This window comes from Felis catus, chromosome B1, assembly GCF_018350175.1.
Source record: "Felis catus isolate Fca126 chromosome B1, F.catus_Fca126_mat1.0, whole genome shotgun sequence".
Classification (NCBI taxonomy): domain Eukaryota; kingdom Metazoa; phylum Chordata; class Mammalia; order Carnivora; family Felidae; genus Felis; species Felis catus.
The window spans coordinates 72,695,462-72,723,113 of NC_058371.1; the positions used below are offsets into that span (position 1 = coordinate 72,695,462).

At 38.5% G+C, this 27,652-nt stretch overlaps 1 protein-coding gene across 6 annotated transcripts in view; it reads right to left on the bottom strand.

Moving 5' to 3' along the window:
• LRAT (lecithin retinol acyltransferase) overlaps window positions 1-27,652 on the bottom strand; it is a 263,547-nt gene that overhangs the window by 15,660 nt on the left and 220,235 nt on the right. For 3 of the 6 annotated variants that reach the window (XM_045055754.1, XM_045055755.1, XR_006596647.1), the window contains 2 exons: window positions 17,955-18,063; window positions 769-859 (listed from right to left, as the gene is read on the bottom strand). The gene's annotated coding sequence lies outside the window, so the exon portion shown is untranslated. The remainder of the gene's footprint in view (window positions 1-768; window positions 860-17,954; window positions 18,064-27,652) is intronic. The other 3 variants (XM_045055757.1, XM_045055756.1, XR_006596648.1) reach the window with 1 other exon arrangement.

The window sequence follows — 27,652 nt, forward strand, 5'->3', positions numbered from 1 at the left end:
AACAGTTGTGCCAAATCTCAGGTTATTGACAAAAGTAATGATGCTGAGTGAGGTTGATACAGTGGAGTCCTCAGTAAGGCAACTCATACATATATATATTATATATATATATATATATATACATATATATAATATATATATGTATATATATATATATATATATATATATATATACACATGTGAGAACCTATGAGAAACTCCCACTAAATGAGATATTGTAACAACGCTTTTACTCAAAATTACAGAGACACCACTTGTTGTCAATTATTAAGAAGATCTAAACATAGCAACATTACAAAGTAATAGGAAAATTTTAAGGCTAAGTGATACATTGGACTGAGCTTAAGTTAACTGACTTTAGCTCCTTCTTAGGATGACCCAGGCATATTTCAACACAGTTCCATGGTATGTGGGTGGCTGCAGCTTGTTCTCGACAATGATAATAAAATAATACTTTTCTTTACCTCAAATAATGGCTCTCCTTAATCTATGGAAGACCAAATACTCTTTAGCTTCAAGATTAAGTCTAAATGAACTCTTTTCTTAAATCTTGAGATAGTTTTCTAAGCAACACTCATAATGAAGATAACTTTTTCACTAAGTTATCCAAAAAGACTTCACTCCTATTTTCTACCTCATTCTGAACTGAAAGCCCTGTAGTATTAGTGTATATGCTATGTTTTATAGAATGTTGTTGATACAGGCTAATGTCAACAGCACATGGAAGAAAGACACAAAAGAGAAAACATGCAATGTTTAGATGCTTACCCGTGGATCACTTCTCAATGAAGCGGTGCTTCCACCACCAAGAGAATTTTTCAAAATAAAGTTGAATGCATATGTTCCTAGCAATTCATATCTGTGGAATTAAGAAAAGATGAATTATAATACATTTTACCAAATATAAGGACTGCTAAAGGAATTAGCTACCCCCCAAGGAAACCCCCTGTCAGTCTTATAATAGCCATAAAAAAATTAAGAAATGAGATTTAGATGTAAATATGCATATAATAGATATTTCACTCAAGAATGCGGTGACCAAAACACCAAGGCTGAATCCCCCATCAACCAAGATAAAGTTTACTCAAAAAAGAAAAGCACTGGTAAATGGGAAGGGGAAGGCATTTTTTCTTTAACTTCTGATATAATTACAAATAGTTGCAAAAGTTATATAAAGAATTCCCATGTATTCTCCCAGATTTTCCAAATTTTACTTTATCCTTTCTCTCTCTCTGCACCCCCCCCCCACACACACACATACACACACACATTGTTTTCTGAACTATTTGAGAATAATTTGTAGATATGATGCCCCTTTACCCCTAAATTCTTCAATGTGCTTCCTAAAAGAGTCCTAAATATCACAGTATCATTATCAAAATCAGAAAATTAATGCTGCTACAATCATCTAAACTCCAGATTTATTTAGGATTTGCCAATTATCCCAGTAATGTCCGCTATAGCAAAAGAAAATTCCAATTCATAGATTGCAGTCTGCTATGTTTGGCTCATCTCTAATCTAGAGCGATTTCTCAATCTCTTTCATGATATTGACATTTTTGGGGAATGCAGGCCTGCTCTTTTGTAGCCTATCAATCAGTTTGTGTTTGATATTCCCCCTGATTAGGTTCAGGTATGTATTTTTGGCAGGAATGCCCCAAGAGTGATGTTGTTTTCCTTTTCATATCAGTAGGCATGTGATGTTGATTTGGTTGGTTCTGGTTAATGGGTTACTAGTGAGAAAAAGAAAAGCAGTCCCTGACTTCTGCTGTCTGAGAATGCCACCATCTTGGCCTTGGTGTTGCTAGGAGATGCACTGGCACTCAGAGCTGGGCCTCGGTGCTCTTGTGTTGAACAGAAACTGTTTCCCAGAATATCAATATTAGTCAAGGCCACTCTGGGACCTTGTGACAAGACCCCTCCATTATCATGTCTGAACACAGACAAAACAATGAACACTGTCATCATTGCACTAATGGCCAAACCTCCCTCTATCTTGGGTAGTATGTATGCCTGTGGCTGCTTAGCCAGTTATAGCTCTAGCTTCAGTCTAGTCTTCCTTCCTTCTGTATATGATAGAATTACCCGTACTTCCTGACAGCTTCCAATTCAGAACCATTTTCTTTACCGCTCTCCAGAGTTACCTAACCACCCCCAAATCCTGTAAGTCCTTTCTAACTTCCTTTCACTGAACCATCCCATGGTTTCTCATGGTGTGTGTTGTTCCTTACTGCAACAATTAACAATCCCAGCTTGCTCGGCTACAGGTGCGTTCCTGGTGGTCTTAGCCTGATGCTTAGATGCTTAGAACTGATGCAAGTGATAACATTGCTCAGTTGAGACTACTTACATATCCTGGTAATATCCACCTTTCTACCAGTTTTAGCATCCACAGATGATTCTTGCCTGAATCAGTTATTACTAAGATGGTTGTGATTTCTAATAAGAAATACATGTGGTCTTCCTCCCATTTCTGACACAAAACTCCTAAAACCTTGGGAATTTCTTAAGCCAGGAGGGCAATACAGGTATCTTGTGTTATTTTAATGAGGTGACTTTTGCAATGCCCCTAGACCACCTAAGGACAGGGGTTGTCACCAGAGAAACAAACCATGTAATTAGAGGGTTGGAATTATCAGTCCTACCCCCCCCCCCCCCGACCTCCGCTGAGGAGGGAGGGGCTGGAGATTAAATCAGTCACCCAAAGCCAGTGATTTAATCAACCATGCTTATGCCGTGAAGCCCCCGTAAGGACAAGGTTCGTAGAGCTTCTAAGTTAGTGAACACATAGAGATGTAGGGAGACTGCCATGTAGGGAGATGTAGCAGAGAAGCTCCGTGCCCCTTCCCACATACCTTGTCCCATGCCTCTCTTCTACCTGGCTGTTCTTGAGTTGTATCTTTTTATCACAGATAGACAATCTGGTGAATAAATGGGGTTTCCTGAGTTCTGTGAGCCGCTCTAGCAAATTCATCAAACCCAAGGAGGGAATAATGGGAACCTCTGATTTATAACCAGGCAGCCAGAAGTACAGGTAACAACAACCTGTGCTTTAGACTGGCATCTGAAGTGGGGGTAGAGAAGAAAAGTCCTGTAGAACTGAGCCCATGACCAGCAAGCTGTTGCTATCTCGAGGTAGATGGTGTCAGAATAGGTTGAACTGTAGGACATCCATTTGGAGTTGGTGTCCAGAGAACCGTTGATGTTAAGGGAAAACTGCATCCCTATCCTGCCCCATTGAAATGGGGTCCAGGAATCCAAAATCCTGCCAAATGGTAATTTTTTTCAATTGGCATCATTTTTTCTCCAGTAAGAAGTTAGATTTCTATCATAAGGAAAAGCTTTCCATTCTCCCCTATTTACTGACATTATTTTGGACTTCACTGTATTCTTATTTTATCCCATCGATCATAATCCGTTAATATGTTATTTATTTTGACGGTCATATTATTTCAAGTTTGTCTTGTGGAAGCTCCTTCAAACTGGCCCATGTATTCTTTGGATTTGTCTCTATCATTCTTTGACAGATGAAAGGTAAAAAGCATGTCCTCAACAATAGCGGCTTTAACTGAAGAGCATTTTACAGGATAGGTACAGTATGGTCCTTATGGAAAAGCATGCCCAGTGCTGTATAGGAGCAATCCCTCTTCCTAACACTCTGATTAAAGTCTAGCCATAGTTTCATCCAGCCGCCGTCCTTACAGTTACTGGTCTGTCCTCCCAAGTGTCAGCAATGACAATGATACCCTTCGGATCAGCAATGGGCTTCCACCAATCCTCAGCTGGTTTTCCCCACTGTTCCATTGACAATTAGTTTGGAGATGCCTTATGCCACGGTGAAACCTGTGTTTTAAAGTACAGAAACACCTTTCCAGTTTCTCTGCTACAGCCCTGGCACTGGCATACTGCTATCAGCCTTAAAATTCAAAACTGTTTGCCAGGAGGCAAAATCGGTGGTAGAAAGCAGGAAGTCTACCCACAGCGTATATTGTGTTAGTCATGAGGATGCCAGCAAGACATATTTTCCCCCTAAAATTTTTTGCCTTCAAGCAATATTAGCCTTTGAGCACGGACCAGGCCATATACCACAAAGTATACGCTGAAGTCAGAATATCTCAACAGACAGTTCATGAGTGTTTCCAGGGAAGATTTACTAATGACAAGACAGATATAAGAATTGTATCTTCTGTCCAGTGCTCATTGGGCTTAGAGCATGGGAAAAATATAGAAATGTATACAAACAACACATATATTAATAGTATGTTCTAATGGATTGTTATGTACATATATATAGGAAAAATATAGATATGTATACAAACAAACATGTATATTAATAATAACATGTATGTACTACTAGTACATATCTCTATTTTTCCCATGCTCTAAGCCTAATGAGCACTGGACAGAAGATATATATATATATGTAATATTTATGTATACATGCATGGAAGTAATTCAGAGAAGACCAACACTGTAACACTGTCCAGGACAGTGTGAAACAGAGTATTGTGACCAAAGTGTGTATCTGTGAAAGGAGAAGCAGAAATGGGGAAATTAAATGAAGAGGGAAAGGGAGCTGAATTGCTTGGATATAGTATAGATACTGTCATCTAGTAACAAAATATTTTCCCGATATTTTAAGCATTGTTTTTGTTAATTTCTTGAATAATAACATGGAAAAATGAACGCAATTGTAATTATGCAAGGATGGATAAGAAATAAAATTATTACGGAAGTAGAATATCCTGATTGCATAGGCACTGATACGAGAATTTACAGATTCAATATGTGCTATAGCAATAAGACAGACAGAAGATAGATTCACCATCAATGATTTAAAACAATTTTGCATTTTCTTCATATATTGTTCATTTTGTAGCATATATTGTGTTAATCAGAAGACTGGTATCAGGGAGAATTTTCATTTCCTCTTAAACTTTACCTTGAGGAATTGAAACAACTAGCCTTTGATTTGTTTTTTCACTGTGCAATTTCAGCTACCAATTCTACATAGTATTAAGTATATTCATTATTACTCAAAAGCCATATTTAAGAGAAATTTCTAGATGTGTTATTTCAAGCAAAGATTAATTTCAAATAAGGGAACATGCCCTAGGTTACTATTTCCCTTGTAAGTCAATGACTGTTAATATAAATTTGACCCATTTTTCCTTGTACACATAACCAGGTGGAATGTGGGCTTAATGAAAAAATGGAAAATTATGTAAGAACGGTTATTAACCATACTTTTATAATTACTGTGATTACATTCAAAAAGAAAAGTCTGCTCATGAATTTCAGGAGGATCCAGAATTCTCCCCAGACTTCTTTTATATGTTTCCTGATTTACTGAACAAACATTTCTGCCCTGCAGGATGTATACCAGTCTTCCATAATAATCCTGGTCTGAGAAGAGAATAATATGAAGTCCTTTAGGAGCTCAAAGAAGGATGAAATGTTGGCCAAGATTGACTCCTATTTTTAAAAGTTGAATCACGTTAAGTGTATTAGCTAGCGCTAGATCAAAGTGAAACATCAAACCCACACGTACCACACATCCCATTATACCTTGGAAGCAACAATGTCCAACTCTGCGAAAAGAAATAATGCAAGGGAGAGTGTCACCTTGTTGCAGAGATGAAGACTGTGATGGGCATGCTTTGAGAGGTAAGATAATACAGTGTAGTCATCAAAAGCACAGACTTGGGAGACTCCCTGGTTGAATCTTGGCTCCACCACTGTGACCTTAGGTAAATTATTTTTTAATTGTGTGCTGTACCTCCTGCCCAGTATCATTAGGTTGTCAGGAGGAAAAAATAAATTAACAAGTGCTAAAAGACCCTGAGTAGGTCAGTTAGACTTTTAATAAATAATGAATACCCATTGAATGAGCTGATGTAGTGAGGTCCTTCTACACGCAGGACATTGTGCTTGGGCTTAGACGGTACCTCCTAGAAGGATCTTTAATATGGCTGATGTGAAATTACCTAGTAAGCTTTACAAAACTGATTTAATGACCATTCTATTTGCCAACCAGCTTATGTCCACTTGCCCTTATTTAATCAACAGTAAGTTGGAAACGCATACTTATGCTATATTAAGTGTTGGTAATATGAAAATGCATGAGACATCATCTCGGTCTTGGAGGGCCATCAATGGTAGTTGAAGACAGGACATACACAACCAATGATTACAAAAGGTGGCTATATCAAGTGATGGCATATATCACAACCAATGATTACAAAAGGTGGCATATATCAAGATATTTGTATGGGTACTGATATTCAAAGGAACAATCATTATCAGGGTCACCCTTTTTTCAGTTAAGCATGACTGACTCAACCATTTTCCGTTGAATTACTGTTTCAATTTTGTTTTGCTACTCAAGGCTTGATGTTTACCTGGTCCACTCCAGTTCTAAAAGTTCTATTTCACTGGGATTTTGTTTGTTTTGTTGTCATATTGTTGTTTTGTTTTATATCCCTAAAGAGTTGCAAAGCAACTTGACTGCTAGATGCATAGGTTAAATTTTTTGTATCCTAGTTCACTTTGCACGGTACGTGTTGGTGCCATCTATTCACAGGTGCCAAATACACACCTATACCCATGTGTATTAATAAATAAATAAAATACACGGAAACCAGAAGTTAATCCACATACCAAAGTCTAAATTAGACAAGTCTCTTTTCAAGTGAAACACCGTATAGATTATTAAGTTTGTTTTGCCTATCTGCAACCGGAGGATGGCGCAGACAACCGGTAGGAGAAATGGAAGAGGGTAATTAACAGCGATAACAGATTTACAGCATACATTTTGTAAAAAGCTGAAGAGATTTGCGTTCCTTAGCCGTAAGAACGTAACGTCATGACCGAAAGTCACTCCCCAGGGACTGTCTGAAAATCATTTCCAAAGGAAGAAGAATACAGGTAATTGGCCTTGAAATGAGCCAGAATCATTTAAGTTCGTGATCAGAAAATTGAAAAGAACTGAGCAGTAGTGCTACTCCATCAGTGACCTGCAGACAGGCAGTGTGGGCACGGCACGGTCAGCCAGAACTGCCGATGTCCAATTTCCACTGCAGAAAGGGGTGCGTTTAGCAATCTGTTTTTTTTTTTAAACGTTTATTTACTTTTGAGACAGAGAGAGACAGAGCATGAACAGGGGAGGGTCAGAGAGAGAGAGGGAGACACAGAATCTGAAACAGGCTCCAGGCTCTGAGCTGTCAGCACAGAGCCTGACGCGGGGCTTGAACTCACAGAGTGCAAGAGCATGACCTGAGCCGAAGTCGGACGCTTAGCCGACTGAGTCACCCAGGCGCCCCAGCAATCTGTTTTATCAAGCCTTCCAGGTGACTGATGCGAGCTCACATTTCTTTTTTTTTTTTTTTTCAACGTTTATTTATTTTTGGGACAGAGAGAGACAGAGCATGAACGGGGGAGGGGCCCGAGCTCACATTTCTTAAACACTGCTCTAAAAGATCTTTACTGGGAAGAATGTACGTGAAACACTCATCAGAGAGGGCGGGCTTTTATTTCTCACAAGACTGCTAATCTGAATGGCAATGTAACTGACTGAGTGATTATCTCCAGACCAAACTGGCACTGCGCACTGATGATTGCAATTGCTGTCTGCGAGCCCATTAGACTTCTGCCCCCAACAGGGATGGGAACAAGTCGGTGGTGCAGGCTTGGGAGTTCTAGACACTCCCTCTGCTTACCTTGAGAGCTCAGGACCCAGCAAAGACTGCCAGCTAAGGATTTTTAGGATAGGTGAAAGTGCTAGAAAAAGGTGATAGGAGGAGAAGGGGGAAAAAATGGCAGGAGATAATGCAGTGACACAAATAGGGGACAAGGGTAGAAAAAGAAAAAGAGTGAGAAGGAAGTATGAACACGAGAATATGAGAAGAAAGAGAGGAGAGTCTATCTAAAGTCAGAGTTGAATTCAGTAAGAAGCAAGAGAACAAAAGAAAAAGTCTGGCGGTCGCTAGTCAAGGGAGCCATTAGAAGGGTTAGAGGCACCAGTGTGAAAAGTGCAGCAGTGCTTGGCAAACCATGAGCACCATGAAAAGGCAGGTTAGGACTAGGACTGCAATGTAAAAAAACAAAGTGTAAAAGCAAGAGATAAGAAAGCACATTAGCTGGAGGGCACATTAACCAACCATGTTCCAGGGGTAATACAGGATCAGTCCTTTCTGAAGTAAGGTGATGAACCGGATGACCTCTATAGTCCTTCACAATTAATGGTTAGTACGTGGCCGCTATGTTATACGGAATGTGTGCACACAATTAACTAGAAAATACTTGTGGTATTTTTTTTTTTTTGGCAAATTGAATAGGTACTTTTATTGGCACATCTAGGCCATTTGTTTCAAAAAGTCATCTTTACATTACATGAAGAATAATTTTAAAAAATATTTACAGAGTAGTAAGGCTACTGAGAAATTCTTTTAAATTTTTGTTTTAAAATGTAACATAGTTTAAATTTGACAAAAGCTCATAAAAATAGAAAAATCCTGTTTTGGCTGACCCAGCATATCTAAACACAATGGGGTGCCTTCTTAATTACTTCCTTTAATATGCTGAGCTTAGTTTCAGAATTCATTAGGGATCAGACTTCCAGGAGAATTTCCTGTTTGTTTTGGCTAAATTATTATTGGTGAATTATAGAGAAAAATAGAACATATCAATTAATTATAGATCGTCTTTGGAAAGTATGAAATGAAAATACAAGAAAGAAAATATATCTGCCCAGAATCTAGCTATAGAAACTACAGGATGATCAGAGTATATCTCAGAATACACTAGTGAAATTCAACTCTCTCATTGGCCAGTTTTAGTAACGACTGGCAGCATATGGGTTTGTTCAAAGCAACTAGAAACATGTTTACTTTTTCCTTTTTTGTGAGGTTACCAGATGGCCCCAAGAAAAGGATATGATTTTGCTCCAATTCTACATATCCAGAAAATAAAAATCTTAAATTTAATGTATTATAGCTTTCATGATTTCCTTGTGATTGTACACACTGAGGAAATGATGTTATACCAAGAAAACCCCAACCCTTTAGGAACCAATCTAAGCATGAAGGCATTCAAAGATATTCAAAGACATGCTTTGTGTGGCGTTCCCTGGTACCGATAGGAAACATGAGTTTATTAGGCAGAATGACGAAACATGCTCTTTGTTCTCAGAAAAGTTGCAACACCCTGTGTGTGTGTGTGCATGTGTGTGTGTGTGTGTGTGTGTGTGTGTGTGTGTGTGGCTGGCTGTATTACTGACCAGAAGGTAAGCCATGTGGTAGCCATATGCTTCTCTGGTTAACAGAATCAGAAATTGCTTTCCTAGGTCTACACATTTCCTAGAATTTGGTTCTTCAAGTATAGATTCCATTATCCAAATATTGATAATGCCATATTATTTTAAAATATTGTATTCTGGAGTAATGTTTAGTATATGTGCTGCCGAAGCAGGCACAACTGAAGTAATGTTTAAATTCAATGACCCATGGTATTGGTGCTAGTTAGTCCAGTTGATTAGGGAAGATTTTTAATGAGTACTAAATTGGAATTACACAAGGTAATTAGTATTTTAGTCCCTAGTGCAAATAGCTCTAATCTCAGGACATCCTACAAATAACAAAGGGGATAGGGTGACAGGGTAAGGATAATTTCTATCAGCATCTTTAGAGATCAATGAATATATCACATCTGCTTAAATACTTAAAGTGTGGGTGGATTTAGGTGGTCCAAAATAACCATGTCCTGGGGAAAGCCATATGTGGGCATAAATCTATAACTGTGCCTGACACACAAGAATAAACTTGACTTGGGGCGCCTGGGTGGCTCAGTCAGTTGAACGTCTGACTTCAGCTCAGGTCATGATCTCCCAATTCGTGGGTTTGAGCCCTGCATCAGGCTCTGTGCTGACCGCTTGCCCAGAGCCTGGAGCCTGCTTCAGATTCTGTGTCTCCCTGTCTCTCTGCCCGCTCACGCTTTGTCTCACTCTGTTTCTCAAAAATAAATAAATGTAAAAAAAAAAAACTTAAAAAAATAAAAAAGACAGAAAGACAGAAAGAAAGAATAAACTTAATGCTGAATATTTAAGGAACTATTATACTCTTAAGAAATGTACTTTATTGCTTTATTCAAATACTGAATATTCACTGAAATAAACTGAAAAGCAATAGAATATATAAGGTTTGCTTTTTCTGACTAAATACCTCTGTTATGATGCAAATTAATTTCTTTGGGGCAAAAGTTTTGTTTTTTTAAAACAAAACAAAAAAAAAATTCAGAAACCTGAAAAATGTAACTAGTCCTGAAATACTTTTATTTAATTACATAACTATTCATAAGTGACATTTACAATGTATGTGAAAAAACAGCTGACTGAATCTTTCCACCTACATAAAACTAACTTAAAAAATAAACCTTTAGGGGTGCCTGGGTGGCTCAGTTGGTTAAGCATCTGACTCTTGATTTCAGCTCAGGTCATGATCTCTCACAGTTTGTGTGCTGACAGCAGAGAGCCTACGTGGGATTCTCTCCCTCTCTCTGCCCTTCTCCTGCTTGCCCTCTCTCACTCTCTCTCTTTCAAAATAAATAAACATTTAAACATAAAAAAGTAAACCTTTAGAAACTAATACATCTTAATATAATCCTTAAAATTCTCATAAATTAAATTAGAAATTTCTCTTACTTTTCCTCTCCAGTAGCTTTTACTTTCTATTCTCAAAAATTCATTCTAATACCAATTATAAAGTGGACCCCAAATGATATAACTTAATAACTGAAAGTATTTTAAATGCCCCCCCCAAAAAAAACTCTCAAAAAAGAAGTCGTTTTAATGATCGCTTTCACTAAAGATATTTTCTTATTGAAAGGATATTCTGGAAAGAAAAAAAAAGATTTTGTTTACCATGAAATACTAGCTTACAAATTGATACTAAAACTCTTTTAAAAGAGTGATCCAAGGCTCACAAATATTTAGTGAGCATTTACTGTGTGCGTGGTGCCCAGCACAGAGGGAGAACAAAACCTACTCCCTATACTTCAAGGAACTGAGGCTGCCAGAAAATGGATACAACAACATTAATACAAGATTGAGAGACACCCAGGCCAAAGGAAAGCAGAAGGGGTTGAAAAAATAAAGGAGATTCTTTCTGCCTGGAAGAATTAAGGACAGTTCATAGGGGAAGAATTATTTGAGCTAGGATTTATAAGGGTAGATAGATATGAGTATTTTGGTGGTGAAAGATGGATGGGAAGAAGAGCGGGATGATAGAAAGAAATCATGCGATCCAAAACATGGAGTTGGGACAGGACAGCCTACACTCTGGGGATGGTAAAGTCCAAGCTCTACCACTTGGTCCTCGGACTCGTCGATTCCTATTTCCTACTTGCAAATTCTCTCTCTCTGTTCCCTGAACTTGGAATGCCCTTCCTTTCATTCTCTCTACTATACTGTAGTCTATTAAGTGTGCAATAGCATTATGTCTAAAAAAACCAATGTACATACTTTAATTTAAAAATACTTCATTGCTAAAAAAAAATGCTAACCATCATCTGAGCTTTCAATGAGTCATAATCTTTTTGCTGGTGGTCTTGCCTTGATGTTGATGGCCGCTGACTGATGAAGGTGGTGGCTGTTGAAGGTCAGGGTGGCTGCAGCCCTTTCTTAAATTAAGACAACAATGAAGTTTGCATTGACTCTTCCTTTCACAAACAACTTCTCTGTAGCTTGGGCTGATGTTTGATAGCATTTTACCCACAGTAGAGCTTTCAAAATTGCAGTCAGTCCTCTCAAATCATGCTGCTGCTTTATTAACTAAGTTTATATAATAGTCTAAATCCTTTGCTGTCATTTCAACAGTCTTCACAGCATCTTCACCAGGAGTAGATTCCATGTCAAAAAAAAAACCCATTTTATTTGTTCATCTATAAGAAGGAACTCATCTGTGAAAGTTTTACTATGAGATCACAGCAATTCAGTCACATCTTCAGGTTCCGCTTCTAATTGCAATTCTCTCTCTGTCCCCACCACATCTGCAGTTACTTCCTCCACTGCAGTCTTGAACTCTTTAAAGTCATATCCATGAGAACTGGAATCAGCTTCTTCCAAACTCCTGTTAATATTGATATTTTGACTTCTTCCCATGAATCACAAATGTGCTTAATGGCATCTAGAATGGTGACTCTTTTCCAGAAGGTTTTACTTTATTTTGCTTAGGTCCATCAGAGGAATCACTACCTATGACAGCTACAGCCTTATGAAATGTATTTCTTAAATAATAAGACTTGAAAGTCTAATGCTCCTTGATCCATGGGCTGCGGAGTGGATGTTGTGTTGGCAGGCATGGAAACAACATTAATCACATTGTACATCTTCATCAGAGCTCTTAGGTGATCAGGTGCATTGTCAATGAGCAGTCATATTTTGAAAGGATTTTTTTTCCGAATGGTAGGTCTCAACAGTGGTCTTAAAATATTCAGTAAGCCACATTTTAAACAGCTGTGCTGTCATCCAGGCTTTCTTGTTCCATTATAGAGCAGATTTAGTGTAATTCTTAGGGGACCTAGGATTTCAGAATGGTAAGTGAGCACTGGCTTCAACTTAAACTCACCAGCTGCATTAGCCCCTAACAAGAGAGTCATCCTGTCCTTTGAAGCTTTGAAGCCAGGCACCAACTTCTCCTTTTTAGCTATGGAAGTCCTAGATGACATCTTCTTCCAGTATAAGGCTATTTAGTCTACATTGAAAAATCTGTTGTTAAGTGTAGCTGCCTTCATGAATTATCTTAGCTGGATCTCCTGGATAAGTTGCTGCAGCTTCTACATCAGCACTTGCTTCACCCTGTGCTTTGATGTTATGGAGACGGCTTCTTTCTTTAAGCCTCAGGAACCCATCTCTGCTAACTTGCAACATTTCTTCTGTAGCTTCCTCATCTCATTCAGCCTTCATAGAACTGAAGAGAGTCAGGACCTTACTCTGGATTAGGCTTTGGCTTAAGGGAAAGTTGTGGCTGCTTTGATCTCCTATCCAGACCTCTCACACTTTCTCCATACCAGCATGAGGACTGTTTCACTTTCTTATCATCCGTGTGTTGACTGGAGTAGCACTTTTGATTTCCTTCAAGAACTCCTCCTCTGCATTCACAACTTGGCTAGCTGTTTGGCACAGGAGGCCTAACTTTCAGTCTGTCTTGGCTTTTGACACACCTTCCTCGCTAAGCTTAATCATATCTAGCTTTTGACTTAAAGTAAGAGAAGTGTCACTCTTCCTTTCACGTGAACACTTAGAGGCCATCGTTGGCTTATGAATTGGCCCAATTTCAACACTGCAGTGTCCCAGGGAAGAGACAGGCCCAGGGAGAGGAAGAAAGATAGGGTAATGGCTGGTTGATGGAGCAGTCAGAATACACACAACATTTATTGATTAAGCTTGTTGTCTTATGTGGGCACGTGGTGCCCCAAAACAATTACAATAGCAACATGAAAGGTCACTGATCACAGATCTCCCTAACAAACATAATTATAGTGAAAACGTTTGAAATATTGAAAGAGTTACCAAAATATGACACAGAAACACAAAGTGAGCAAATACTGTTGGAAAAATGGCACCAATAGACTTGCTCCATGCAGGGTTGCCACAAACTTTCGATTTGTAAAAAAACACAGTATCTGCAATGTGCAATAAGGTGTGGCACAGTAAAACAAGGTATGCCTGTAAAAGGGAGTATTTAAAATCTTTGAGGGAGCCTTACCAGACATGGTGATTCATTGGATTTAGTGACTGTGGAAGAATCAGAGAATACTGAGGTCTGCAACTTGGTTGAGTAGGAAAATGCGGATATCATTGACATTGATAGGAAAGAAAATAGAAGGTGCTGATTTTGGAAGAAGAGAAGATAGATTCACTCAAGATATTTGCTTGGTACCTACTATGTGCCAAGCACTAGGCCAGCACTGGACTACAGATTTGAAAGACACATCTCTTTTCTAAGGAACCTCAAGTCCTCACTCACTCATCAATTTCTTTACTATCTAATAAATAGGTTTTTTGAGGGAGGGGGTGGAGAGAGGGGCAGAGGAGGAGAGAGAGAGAAAATCTGAAGCAGCCTCCAAGCTTAGCATGGAGCCCAACGCTGGGATCGAGCTCATGACCAACCATGAATCGTGACCGTGAGATCAAGACCTGAGCCGAAATCAAGAGTCAGATGTTTAACTGACTGAGCCACCCAGGTACCCCTCAATTAACATTTTTAAAGCACCAGATACTGGAGCAAAAATTAAGTAAGAAACCATCCTTGTCTTCAAGGAGTTCCCAGGTTGGTAGTGAAGACAGTCACCTATAAAAAGGACCACCAAGCTTAAAGTGCTATCAAAGAAATATACCAGAATGTGTTAGATTTTGTTATTATTTTAAATTTAGAGAGTGTCAGGGGACCAGCCAGGTGGAATTATCTGTCAGGTAACTTTTGTCTGGCCTGAAATTGAGGAGTGGGGTTATGGCTAGGTGGGTTAGTAGATTTGCAGATTGTTCACATGGTTGAGAAGAAGGTTAAGGACAGTAAGTGGAGGGTGGCCAACACCTACATTCAGTGTATGGGAAAGCGAAGACGAAAAGGAGCCCCCCAAATGGGACAGAGTCTTGGGCATATACAAATAAGGAAAATAGGAAAATACTAAAAAAGGAGTACAGGAAAATGAAGAACGTCATATGGTGTGGCGGGCCCTAGTCTTCTTGGGAACAATCAAGAGGCAAACTGAAGAAAAGTGAGGAGGAATGATCTTTAATATGTGGTTTATCAAGGATCCCATCTTGCAAAGAAATCCAAGGAATCTGAAGAGCAAGTGGTCTGGCAACAGGCCACTGAGGTAACCTTCAGGAGAGCAGAACTGGGGGAGTGGAAATCATTTTATGAGGGTTTTAGGAGCCAGTAGATGGTGAAGAAATAGAACCAGTGAGTGAAAATGGTTCATAGACCCTGGGCCCTACATGGAAGAAATGAAGTGGAATGTTAATGTGAAGGGGTAAGTACCAGGTTTAAGAGTTTTGTTTTTGCTTTTATTTGATATTTAGGATAGAAAAACTCAAGTAGTTTTCTAAGGGGAAGAAAGGACTGGCAAGGCATTAAAAATGAAAGAGACAAGAGTTGGGGATGGGGTGGTACAGGGTGGGATGGGAAGGGACCAAAGCCTTAGGTGAAGCTCTCTTTATCCTTGGAAAGGAGACGAAAGACTCCTGTTGCTGAGAGGGCAGGAAGGAGAACAGGGTGGGCACAGACAGAAAATAGTAAGGGGAAAACAGGGAATTTGTGTAAGTTTTTGTTGAATGAAGAGTGAGGAAACAAGAATATGAAATGAGGGAGGTAACTGAGTGGTTTTGAGAAAAACAAATAATTTGGTACGGTTACCAGTGGCAATGCAACTAGGAATCAACTAGAGATCACAACTATTTGTCAATCGTGAGTGTGCTATGGGAATTCTGTGCAGGGTAATTTTGGGTTGTACAGGACTATCATGTGTACTGTAGGAAGTTTAACATCACTGGCTCCTATCCATTCAATGTCAGAATTGCTCCCCTGTCATTGTGATAACCCAAAATAGCCTCATTTGTTTCTAAATGCCCTGGGTGGAGAATCATTTAGCTGACATCAGACAGCCTGACTACAGCAGAATCAAATCACACTAGTATACAGCCTTCCCCAGTAACACTTAGGAACCTGAGCTCAGAGTCCAATAGTTTTAAAAGCTTTAAAAGGAGACAGTAAAAGAAATGTTCCTAGATTATTTTACTCCCTTGGTCGAGAATATTTATATCATCCCCAACCTAACCTCCGTAGATTTAGTTCTAGTAACAGCAATTGCTAATCACACATAGCATTTTAAAGCCGAATACGGTTGCACAGGAGACCTATTATTGCAGTTCAGAGACATTTTTATAAGCAACGTTTGTCTAAATCCTGATCCTAAGCCTGGTTTTATAAGTCTGGCCCTTGGCCCAGAATGTAGGGGTGGGAGGGACGAGAATAAAAGTCCCATGAAGGCGGCTAAAAGGAAATCAGAGGACCTGGCTTCTTAAGAGAGCTCCTGCCAAGGTCTCCCGGAAGAGTACTGCTATCCCACACAAACATGGCTCAGGTCTTGGGAGTTTGAAAATACAGCTGCTGATTTGCCCCAATAGTCAGAAATACTGACATAGTAGCAAAGCTTTCTATGGAAGACTTGTACCTGTCCAGACAGAGAAAAGGCAAGTTAAATACAGCTTACCAAAATAATTTACAGGAACTGATACTTAGTACTATCTCAGAGCTAGACCTCAGCTTATCTGGCTGTTCCTTAAGAAATTCTCAGTATGCCTGATCATGACCTCAGGCTTCCCTGGGGAAGGCGAAGCCAATGGGTTTCAACCTGCTAATAGCTTTGCCCTACTGTAACCCCAGTCTACTGGGTCATGGCTCTCAATTAAGCCTTGCCTGAGTGATTCTTCAGGTTGCAATCCCAGCCCATTTCAAACACTCCCACTCAAAACACTGATGGTGATCTGTCTGGTTTTGGTCCCTGCCTGTCTTCCCCAAACTCTTGCATAAACCTTCCAACTGCAATGCCTGGCCTTCTCACCTTGTTTATCAAAGTGTGGTGGCACTGATAGGCTCTAATAGCTACTGATCTGATATATCCAAACACCTAAAACAGGCTAAGACTTTTGATAAAACCCACGTAGAGTGTGAAGTAATAACAAATGGCTTTACTTGGGGCTGACGGAATGCCAAAAATAATGTATAGCCTCACTGTCACTTCTAGGCATAAAACACCAATGAACCAAAATAAAGAATGCATTTAAGAAGGAACATTTTCCAAAATCAAAGACTACAGAAAAGATTATTTATACAGTAGTAGGAACATCTATTATACTACCTTTAGCTTTTTTTTTTTTTATTTTTAAATTTTTTTTTCAACGTTTATTTATTTTTGGGACAGAGAGAGACAGAGCATGAACGGGGGAGGGGCAGAGAGAGAGGGAGACACAGAATCGGAAACAGGCTCCAGGCTCTGAGCCATCAGCCCAGAGCCCGATGCGGGGCTCGAACTCACGGACCACGAGATCGTGACCTGGCTGAAGTCGGACGCTTAACCGACTGCGCCACCCAGGCGCCCCACTACCTTTAGCTTTAATTGTTCTTATTGTTGATTTTGGATGGTAAATAAATTAATCTATTTATTGCAATCCTCTGGTCTTAGGCTGCTAAGGTATACGAATTTCTAAAAGTTAGCTATCAGAAAATGAAAAGAAGTTAAATAATAATGAAATGGTAAACTGATTAAAATAAAAATTGTCCAGGGGTACCTGGGTGGCTCAGTTGGTTAAGTGTCTGCCTTCTGCTCAGGTCACGATCTCAGGGTTTGTGAGTTCGAGCCCTGCATCAGGCTCTGTGCTAACAGCTCAGGGCCTGGAGCCTGCTTCAGATTCTGTGTCTCCCTCTCTCCCTGCCCCTCTCCTGCTCGTGCTCTGTCTCTCTCTCTCGAAGATAAATAAATAGTAAAAAAAATTTTTTTAATTGTATAGTTTTTCATTAAAAATGTTAATCATCCTTAAAGAAAACATAACGTAGTCATATCAAACAATTCATATGTAATTTAGAGCTTTAAGATGTATATGCTATTCCATATTTTGAATATATTTCTTATACTCTTATAAAACTCCTTAATTTTAAGAAAATTGGACTATTTATAGTTCATTTAGAGTGAGCAACCAAAGAGACTTGCATTTCATTAATAAACCTTCTCTGGCATATGATTCACTTAAGATTCTGACACTGAGGCAATATTTGAAAGGCCAACATACAATTTATATCAAGTTTCTCCCTAACTCATGTCACACACCTCTCTCCTATTTCCTAGATTTAGTGTTTGGACCACCCAATTTAGCCTATATCAAAGGGTCTCATACTGACCTGTAGATGCTCCAAATCCTGTCAATTCAACAAGTGTACAAGGAGTGTCAATTTAGTAAGACTGTTCATTTTGAAGGATAACAATCATGTATTCTGCCTTTCATATCTCCTATAATGTGGGCAAAAGATAAAAGTCCTAGAATTAAAAGAAAAGCCATTGATCTGCTGATTCAAAATATCCTTAACTACTTATGAGCCCCAGATATAAACATGGTGATCCAATCACTTAAGTTGAACCACACCTTATTACTAAATTCCCTTCCAGCTGGTCTTGGTGCAGAATCTTTTGGAAGTAATCCATGGCTTGAATAATTAGAAATATTTTTAAGTGTGGGTAGGAGAGAGGGTACCATGCTGCGATGCCTATTTGTGTACAAGACATCATATTAATAAGCACATATGCTAAAGATTGATCAAGATGACTAGTTAATTTGAAGTATCTTAATCTGATTCTATGGGAATATTGTGTAGTGCATGGGGATGGATGTGGGGGTAGAGGATGTGGGGGATACAGTGGACAAATTGTTGCCATTGAAGTGAATCCCCTGGTGGTGAATATCATTCTCTTTGCTTTCCAAATGTCCGTTTCTCTAATTTAGGTCATACTTAGGTATGTCAAATTCAGGCCATCCCTAATATTGCATGGTACATACAATGTCTATTTATGTTTATCTGAAATTCAAGTTTAACAAGGCATTCCTTACTTTTTTATTTTATTTTATTTTATTTTATTTTATTTTATTTTATTTTATTTTATATTTGAGATACTGATGTTTATTTTATTTATTAAATATAATTTATTATCAAATTGGTTTCCATACAACACTCAGTGCTCATCCCAACAGGTGCCCTCCTCAATGCCCATTACCTACTTTGCCCTCTGCCCCACCCTCCATCAACCTTCAGTTTGTTCTCAGTATTTAAGAGTCTCTTATAGTTTGCCTCCCTCCCTCTCTGTAACTTTTTTTTCCCTTTCCCCTCCCCCATGGTCTTCTGTTAAGTTTCTCAGGATCCACATATGAGTGAAAACATATGTTATCTGTCTTTCTCTGCCTGACTTATTTCGCTTAGCATAATACCCTCCAGTTTCATCCACATTGCTGCAAATGGCCAGATTTCATTCTTTCTCATTGCCAAGTAGTATTCCATTGTACATATAAACCACATCAAGGCATTCCTTATTTTATCTGGTAACTCTGCTCTGGCTATCTCAAGGGGCTTTATGCAATTCTAAGAAAATTTATTTCATTCCTTTAATTTTTGAAACTAGGCACGTAAATGCATAAAAAACAGCAACTTGCCAAGAGAGTACAGAAGATTCATGTAAAATCAAAGGAAGGATATTGGGATATTAAGTTTATTTAAAAGGCTACATTTCAGAGATCAAGGACCTTGGCTAATGTGCTTGCTGTTCTATTCCTGCCCACAACTGATGTTCTAGGGAATGGAAGATACTAAATATTTTTTGAGTGAGAGATGGCAGATATAAATGTCTCAATTTATTTTGAGAATGCAAACACTTCTCTTTTATCATCAGGAATAAAAAGCTGGTTAATCCATTCCTTTTAGTCACCTCAGCTCAAATAGCTCAAATACATACAACAGGTGATGATGAAAGTGAAGTATATAAACTGGCTGTGGCCATAATCCAGATAGCTGGCAAGTATAGACAAAGCGTCAATGGAGTCATTGTTTAAAAGATTTCAGATACAGGCACCTTTAACAGGAATGTGTACAATTGCATTAGAAACTCACTTGACAATAGAGATTTAGGTCCACTCTGATTTTTACATATATTTTTATGAAGGGACAATGATTTTATAGTCTACTTAAAAGGCATTTATTAAAACATATTCTAGTTATTCTTGGGATTTTGATAAAGAGATGAGTCAAAGGCATTCCATGAGGTTAAAAGGAAGAAGAACCAGGAAAGTCATTCTAAGGAGAAGGAAAGGATCCAGCAATTTCTAGAGAGGAAAAAAGGAGAAAGGAGTTTTAGGAGATGAAGAGATATTCTTTAAAAATACATGGGGCACCTGGGTGGCTCAGTCATTAAGTCTCCAACTCTTGATTTTGGCTCAGGTCATGATCTCACCATAGTCGGATCAAGCCCTGCATGAAGCCCCACATGGGGCTCTGTGCTGGGCATGAAATTGTCTCCTTCTGCCCCTTCCTCTGGCCCTCCCCCACCCCTCTGTGTGTGTCTCTCTCTCAAAATAAATAAATAAGTAAATAAATAAATAAATAATTAAATTAAGTTAGATTAAAATAGAAATACATAAGTAAAGAAAATATATATGAATAAGGAAAAACAGAAATATGGTGATATAATGAAGTATTATACTATTTAGGTACATTAGGAAAAAGAAGATTGAAAGGCAGCTCTTGGCAAAGGCCAATTAATTCATAGAATATGTGCATCAAAATACTATAAAATAGGACTGGATTTTCTAGCCCCAAGAATGTTTAAAATATGAATACTTTTGCAAAAACTAATTATCATGTATGGAGAGCCACAGCTTATTTTAAGCACAGAATTTTCTTTGTTATGTCAAAAAGTAAAAGCTATACAGCACTGAACAACCTAATATAACTTAACCAATACAGTGAACAAAAACCTTATTTGTTCAAATCCAAATGAAAACATACTAAATGACTGAAATCAAGTTTAGAGATATAAATTTTTTTTTTTAAGCAAAAACACCTATTTTGCAGGGTTACCTTTGTCCCACTTGTTGTAATAGGCCAGACCTTCTAAGTGATATGTGAGCGAGTCACTTGGTAGATCTACCAATGGAAGAAAATTGAAAAGATATATAAAAAAATTAAAAGATGGTCATATGGAATGTGGTTGTTCTGACATGGAAGTTACATAGAACAGCTTCATTGGTCAAAATTAGATAATCCCTTTTTGGAGGAATCTTAGCACTCTAGGTTGAATACACCTCATGTTTCTTTAGACCTCTAGGAACACTTAACATTTATGAGGCATAAATACATATATTTGCTTTAAAAAAATCCAATTTTGTGGAGTACCTGGGTAGTTCAGTTGGTTGCACGTCTGATTCTTGATCTCGGCTCAGGTCATGATCTCACGGGTTTGTAGGATCGTGCCCCACGTTGGTCTCTGCACTGACAGTGCAGAGCCTGCTTGGGATTCTCTCTCTCTCTCTCTCTCTCTCTCTCTGTCTCTGCCCCTCCCCTGCTCATGGGCTCTCTCTCTTTTCTCTCTCAAAATTAAACAATTTTTACAAGAAATTCCACTTATGTAAAACCTATAGTAAAGATGAGATTTAGTAACAATATTAGTTGAATTGTTAAAAAATTTTCAACTGACTAAATTTGAAGATCCAGTTGGCTTTATTCAGTGATTCATAAAGTAGGCAGCAACCCATCTAGTAAGAAGAAAGGAGCTCTGTGGGGCTATACAAAATGGAGGATTTTATAAGCAGAAAGAGGGCAGGATAAGGAAGTTAAAAGAATGGATTATTTCAGGTAAGTTACCTTCCTGTAGGGGAAGGCAGGGGTCTTATCAAGATTACCTCACCAGTAATGATCAGGACCTTCCAGACAGACTGGTTTAAAATTCCACTCCTGGGATGGGGCGCCTGGGTGGCGGAGTCGGTTGAGCGTCTGACTTCAGCCAGGTCATGATCTCGCGGTCCGTGAGTTCGAGTCCTGTGTCAGGCTCTGGGCTGATGGCTCGGAGCCTGGAGCCTGTTTCTGATTCTGTGTCTCCCTCTCTCTCTGCCCCTCCCCCGTTCATGCTCTCTCCCTCTCTGTGTCCCCCAAAAAATAAATAAAAGTTGAAAAAAAAATTAAAAAAAAAATTCCACTCCTGGGAAAGATTGAAACTGCAATTAGATTAGGAATTAAGTCTTGACTGAGCTTAGCAAAAGTGACTCCATTTTGGGCCAATTGTTTCCTTCCCTTTCTTTCCCTCTCCTTCCCATTCCTTCCCTTCCCATCCTTTCCCTTTCCTTCTTTCTACACCAACATTTTTACAGAAAAAGAAAGAATCTTGACCCTGGGAAGGGAGGAATGTCTGTGAGGCTCACTCTGGGTTTCCGTACTCCTTCCAGTCTCCATGCTCTGCTGGTTGACTTCTATGTGTGTCCCTACTGCTTTGGTCCCAACCCAACTGCCTTGGAATGATGTGTTTTTTCATCAGAGGACAAATTTGTGGGGACAGATGTAAAACACACACTGACTCAAAATGAGTTTGAGTCCCTTAAGTGTTAACTTCAAGGGAGGCTTTGCATCCCCCACGCTGCCAGGGACTGACACTGGGCCTGACACTCCATAGTCTCAGTGTTTCTCTTCTCTGTGGTCATGAGTATCTGTGCTACCATGTAGGATTTGTGCTTGTGGGGTTTTGTTTTTGTTTTGTCCATTTTATTTTTTGTTTCAAAGTTTTAATTTAAATTCTACTTAGTTAAATATAGTATAATATTGGTTACAGGACTAGAATTTAATGGTTCATCACTTGCATATAACACCCAGTGCTCATCGCAACAAGTGCCCTCCTTAATACCCATTGCCCATTTAGCCCATCCCCTGCCCACCTCCCCTCCAGCAACCCTAAGTTTATTCTATATAGTTAAGAGTCTCTTATGTTTTGCCTTACCCTCTCTCTTTTTTTCCTTTTCCCCTATGTTCATCTGTTTTGTTTCTTAAATTCCGCACATGAGTAAAATCACATGGTATTTGTCTTTCTCTAACTGACTTATTTTGCTTAGCATAATACACTCTAGCTCCATCTGTGTCGTTGCAAATGGCAAGATTTCATTCTTTTGATGGCTGAGTAATATTTCATTGTATATATGTGATACAATGAAATCTTCTTTTTCCATTCATCAATTAATGGACATTTGGGCTTCTTCCATAATTTGGCTATCATTGATAATCCTGCTATAAATATTGAAGTGCATATGTCCCTTTGAATCAGTAATTTTGTATCCTTCAGATAAATACCTAGTAATGCAATTGCTGGTGTAGGGTAGTTCTACTTTTAACTTTTTGAGAAACCTCCATCCTGTTTTCTAGAGTGGCTGCACCAGTTTGCATTCCCACCAACAGTGTAAGAGAGCTCTCCTTTCTCTGCATCCTCACCGATATCTGTTGTTTCCTGTGTTAAATGCAGCCACTTTGACAGGTGTGAGGTGGTAGGTCATCCTAGTTTTGATTTGTATTTCCATGATGGTGAGTGATGTTGAGCATCTTTTCATGCATCTGTTAGCCATTTGGATGTCTTCTTTGGAAAAGTGTCTGTTCAAGTTCTACCCATTTCGTAAATGGATTATTTGGTTTTTGGTTGTTGAGTTTGGTAAGTTCTTTATAGATTTTGGATATTAACCCTTTACCAGATATGTCACTTGCAAATATCTACCATTCTGTAGGCTGCTTTTTAGTTTTGTTGATTGTTTCCTTCACTGTGCAGAAACTTTTTATCTTGATTAAATCCCAATAGTTCATTTCTGCTTGTTTCCCCTGCCTCCAGAGACATACGTATCTAGTAAGAAGTTGCTGCAGCCAAGGTCAAAGAGGTTGCGGTGTGGTCTTCTCTAGGATTTTGATGGTTTCCTGTCTCATCGTTAGGTCTTTCATCCATTTTGAATTTATTTTTGTGTATGCATAAGAGAGTGGTCCACTGTCATTCTTTTGCATGTTGCTCTCCAGTTTTCCCAACACCAATTGTTGAAAAGAATGTCTTTCTTTCCATTGGATATTCTTTCCTGCTTTGTTGGAGATTCCCTGACCATATAGTTGTGGGTCTATTTCTAGGTTTTCTATTCTGTTCCATTGACTTACGTGTCTGTTTTTGTACCAGTACCATACTGTCTTGATAATTACAACTTTGTAATATAACTTAAAGTCTGGAATTGTGATGCCTCCAGCTTTGTCGTCCTTTTTCAAGATTACTTTGGTTATTCAGGGTCTTTTGTGGTTCCATACAAATTTTAAGATTGTTTGTTCTAGCTCTGGTGTTATTTTGATAGGGATTGCATTAAATGTGTAGATTGCTTTGGGATGTATAGACATTTTAACAATATTTGTTCTTCCAATCCATGAGCATGGAATGTTTTCCATTTGTGTTATCTTCAGTTTCTTTTATAAGTATTCTACAGTTCTCAGAGTACAGATCTTTTTGTTCTTTGGTTAAGTTTCTTCTTTGATATCTCAGTTTTTGGTGCAATTCTAAATGGGATCAATTCCTTAATTTCTCTTTCTGTTACTTCATTATTGGTGTATAGAAATGCAACAGATTTCTGTACATTGATTTTGTGTCCTGCAATGTTGTTGAATTTGTGTATCAGTTTTAGCAATTTTTTGGTGAAGTCTTTCAGGTTTTCTACATAGAGTAACATGTTGTCTGCAAATAGGGAAAGTTTGATTTCTTCCTTGCTGATTTGGATGCCTTCTATTTCTTTTTGTTATCTGATTGCTGAGGCTAAGACTTCCAGTACTATGTTAAATAACAATGGTGACAATGGACATCCCTGTCTTATTCGTGACTGTAGAGGAAAAGCTCTCAGTTTTTTCCCATTGAGGATGATATTAACTGTGGGTCTTTCGTATATGGCCATTATGATGTTAAGGTATGTTCCATCTATCCCTAATTTGTTGAGATTTTTAATCAAGAATGGATGCTGTATTTTGTCAAATGCTTTTTTGCATCTATGGACAGGATCATATGGTTCTTATTTTTTCTTTTATTAATGTGGTGTATCACGTTGATTGATTTGCAAATATTAAATCAGCCCTGCAGCCCAGGAATAAATCCCACTTGATAATGGTGAATGATTATTTTAATGTACTGTTGAATTAGATTTGCTAGTATCTTGTTGAGAATTTTTGCATCCAAGTTCATCTGGGATATTGGCCTGTAATTGTCCTTTTTAGTAGGGTCTTTGTCTGGTTTTGGAATCAAGGTAATGCTGGCCTCATAGAATGAGTTTGGAAGTTTTCCTTCCATTTCAATTTTTTTGGAATAGTTCAAAAAAATACACATTAACTCTCTCTTTCTCTTTCTCTCTCTCTCTCTTCCTTCCTTCCATCCTCCCTCCCTTCCTTCCTTGTAGGCTTCATGCCCAACACAGAGCCCAGTGTGGGGCTTGAACTCATGACCCTGAGATCAAGACCTGAGCTGAGATCCGAATGAGACACTTAACTGACTGAGCCACCCAGGTTCCCTGGTATGGGTATTAACTTTTCTTTAAATGTTTGGTAGAATTTCCCTGGGAAGCTCTCTGGCCCAGGAATTTTGTTTTTTGGGAGATTTTTGATTACTGGTTCAATTTCTTTGCTCGTTATGAGTCTGTTCATATTTTCTATTTCTTCCTGTTTCAGTTTTGGTAGTTTATATGTTTCTGGGAATGTATCCATTTCTCCCAGATTGCCCCATTTGCTGGCATATAATTTTTTATAATATTCTCTTATAATTGTTTGTATCTCTGTGGTGTTGGTTGTGATCTCTCCTCTTTCATTTGTGATTTTATTTGTGTCCTTTCTTTTTTTTTTTAATTTTTTCAATGTTTATATATTTTGGAGAGAGAAAGAGAGACAGAGCACAAGTGTGGGAGGGGCAGAGAGAGGAAGACACAGAACCCGAAGCAAGCTCCAGGCTCTGAGCTGTCAGCACACAGCCTGATGCACGGCTTGAACTCACAAACTGTAAATTTATGACCTGAAACCAAAGTCAGCTGCTTAACCGACTGAGCCACCCAGGTGCCCCTCTTTTCTTTTTGATAAGGCTGCCTACGGCTTTTCAAGTTTATTAATTATTTCAAAGAATCAGCTCCCAGTTTCACTGATGTGTTCTACCGGGTTTTTTTGTTCTATATCATTTATTTCTGCTCTAATCTTTATTATTTCCCTTCTTCTGCTGGCCTTAGGCTTTATTTGCTATTTCTTCTCTAGTGTCTTTAGGTGTAAGGTTAAGCTGTACATTTGAGACTTTTCTTGCTTCTTGAGGTAGGTCTGTATTTCTATCTACTTCCCTCTGAAGACCTCTTTTGCTGCATCCCAAAGGTTTTGGACTGGGCCTAGTGTTTCTTTTTATCAAGATATTCACACCATTCTAAATGAATGTACCTGCATAATTTGTTAGAAAACTAAAGATCTACAGCCTCAGTTAGCAAGTGGAAAGCAGAATATTTCAGAATTTTTCTTTTTATGATGATGTTGTCAGACTCTAAATCCACATCTCATTTTCATGGGAAACCAAAATTTTGCAGATACTCACTAAGGTTGAACAGCATTTAATTTAATGCACGGAATCATGTAATAAATACAGTTCACCAAGATGAAGGTAAAGAATAAGCAAATCCAGTAAGACCACCTTAAAATGAATTAGTGAGAAAACCATTCCCAGCAAATGGGGGGAAAATCTTCAATTTTGAATTATCCTTAAAACAAATTTTATAAACATACAAAAATTAAAATTGGGCCAAGAAGCACATGGGTAGATATAAGGTAAACCCTTTGAATATGCAGGGAGTCCTTACTTTGCACATTTATTTTAGTTTCCTGAAACTAAATCTCTAAAAGGTGGGATGAGCTTTCCAAAACTGCCCCTCTCTTTCTAATTCAAGTGTTCCATTGGTGACGATTTTCCATGACAATGACTATCTTTTTGTGCTATTCCTACCTTCATTAGAGTGTTAGATCTCCTCCCCTCCCTAGGATAAGATCATTTTTCTTTTTTTTAAATATTTTTAAATTTTTTTAGTGTTTATTTATTTTTGAGAAAGAGACGGAGTGCAAGCAGAGGAGGAGCAGATAGAGAGGGAGACACAGAATCTGAAGCAGGTTCCAGGCTCTGAGCTGTCAGCACAGAGCCTGACGTGGGGCTCAAACTCATGAACTGCGAGATCATGACCTGAGCTGAAGTTGGACACTCAACCAACTGAGCCACCCAGGCGCCCCAAGATCATTTTTTCTGAAAGGCTATTTCTCTAGCCTTCCACTTGTGCAAAAATATTCTTGACTTATGCAACAATAACATTTGCCTTTGCTTGGATCTCTCATCAAGAAAGAGAAGAGATGGCACAAAAACAGACACTCAGATCAATGGAACAGAATAGAGAACCCAGAAATTGACCCACAAATGTATGGCCAGCTAAACTTTGACAAAGCAGGAAAATATGTCCAATGGAATAAAGACAGTCTCTTCAGCAAGTGTGCTGGGAAAACTGGACAGGGACATGCAGAAGAATGAACCTGTATCACTTTCTTACACCATACACAAAAATGAACTCAAATTGGATGAAAGACCTAAATGTAAGACAGGAAGCTGCCAAAATCCTCAAGGAGAAAACAAGCAAAAACCTCTTTGATCTTGGCTGCAGCAACTTCTTATTCAAAACACCTCTGCAGGCAAAGGAAACAAAAGCAAAAATGAACTACTGGGACCTCATCAAAATAAAAACCTTCTGCACAGTGAAGGAAACAATCAGCAAAATTAAAAGGCAACAGACGGAATGGGAGAAGATATTTGTAAACAACATATCAGATAAATGATTAGTATCCAAAATCTATAAAGAATTTATCAAACTCAGCACCCAAAAAACAAATAATCCAGTGAAGAAATGGTCAAAAGACATGAGTAGACACTTCTCCAAAGAAGACATCCACATGGCCAACCGACACATGAAAAAATGCTCAACATCATTCATCATCAGGGAAATACAAATCAA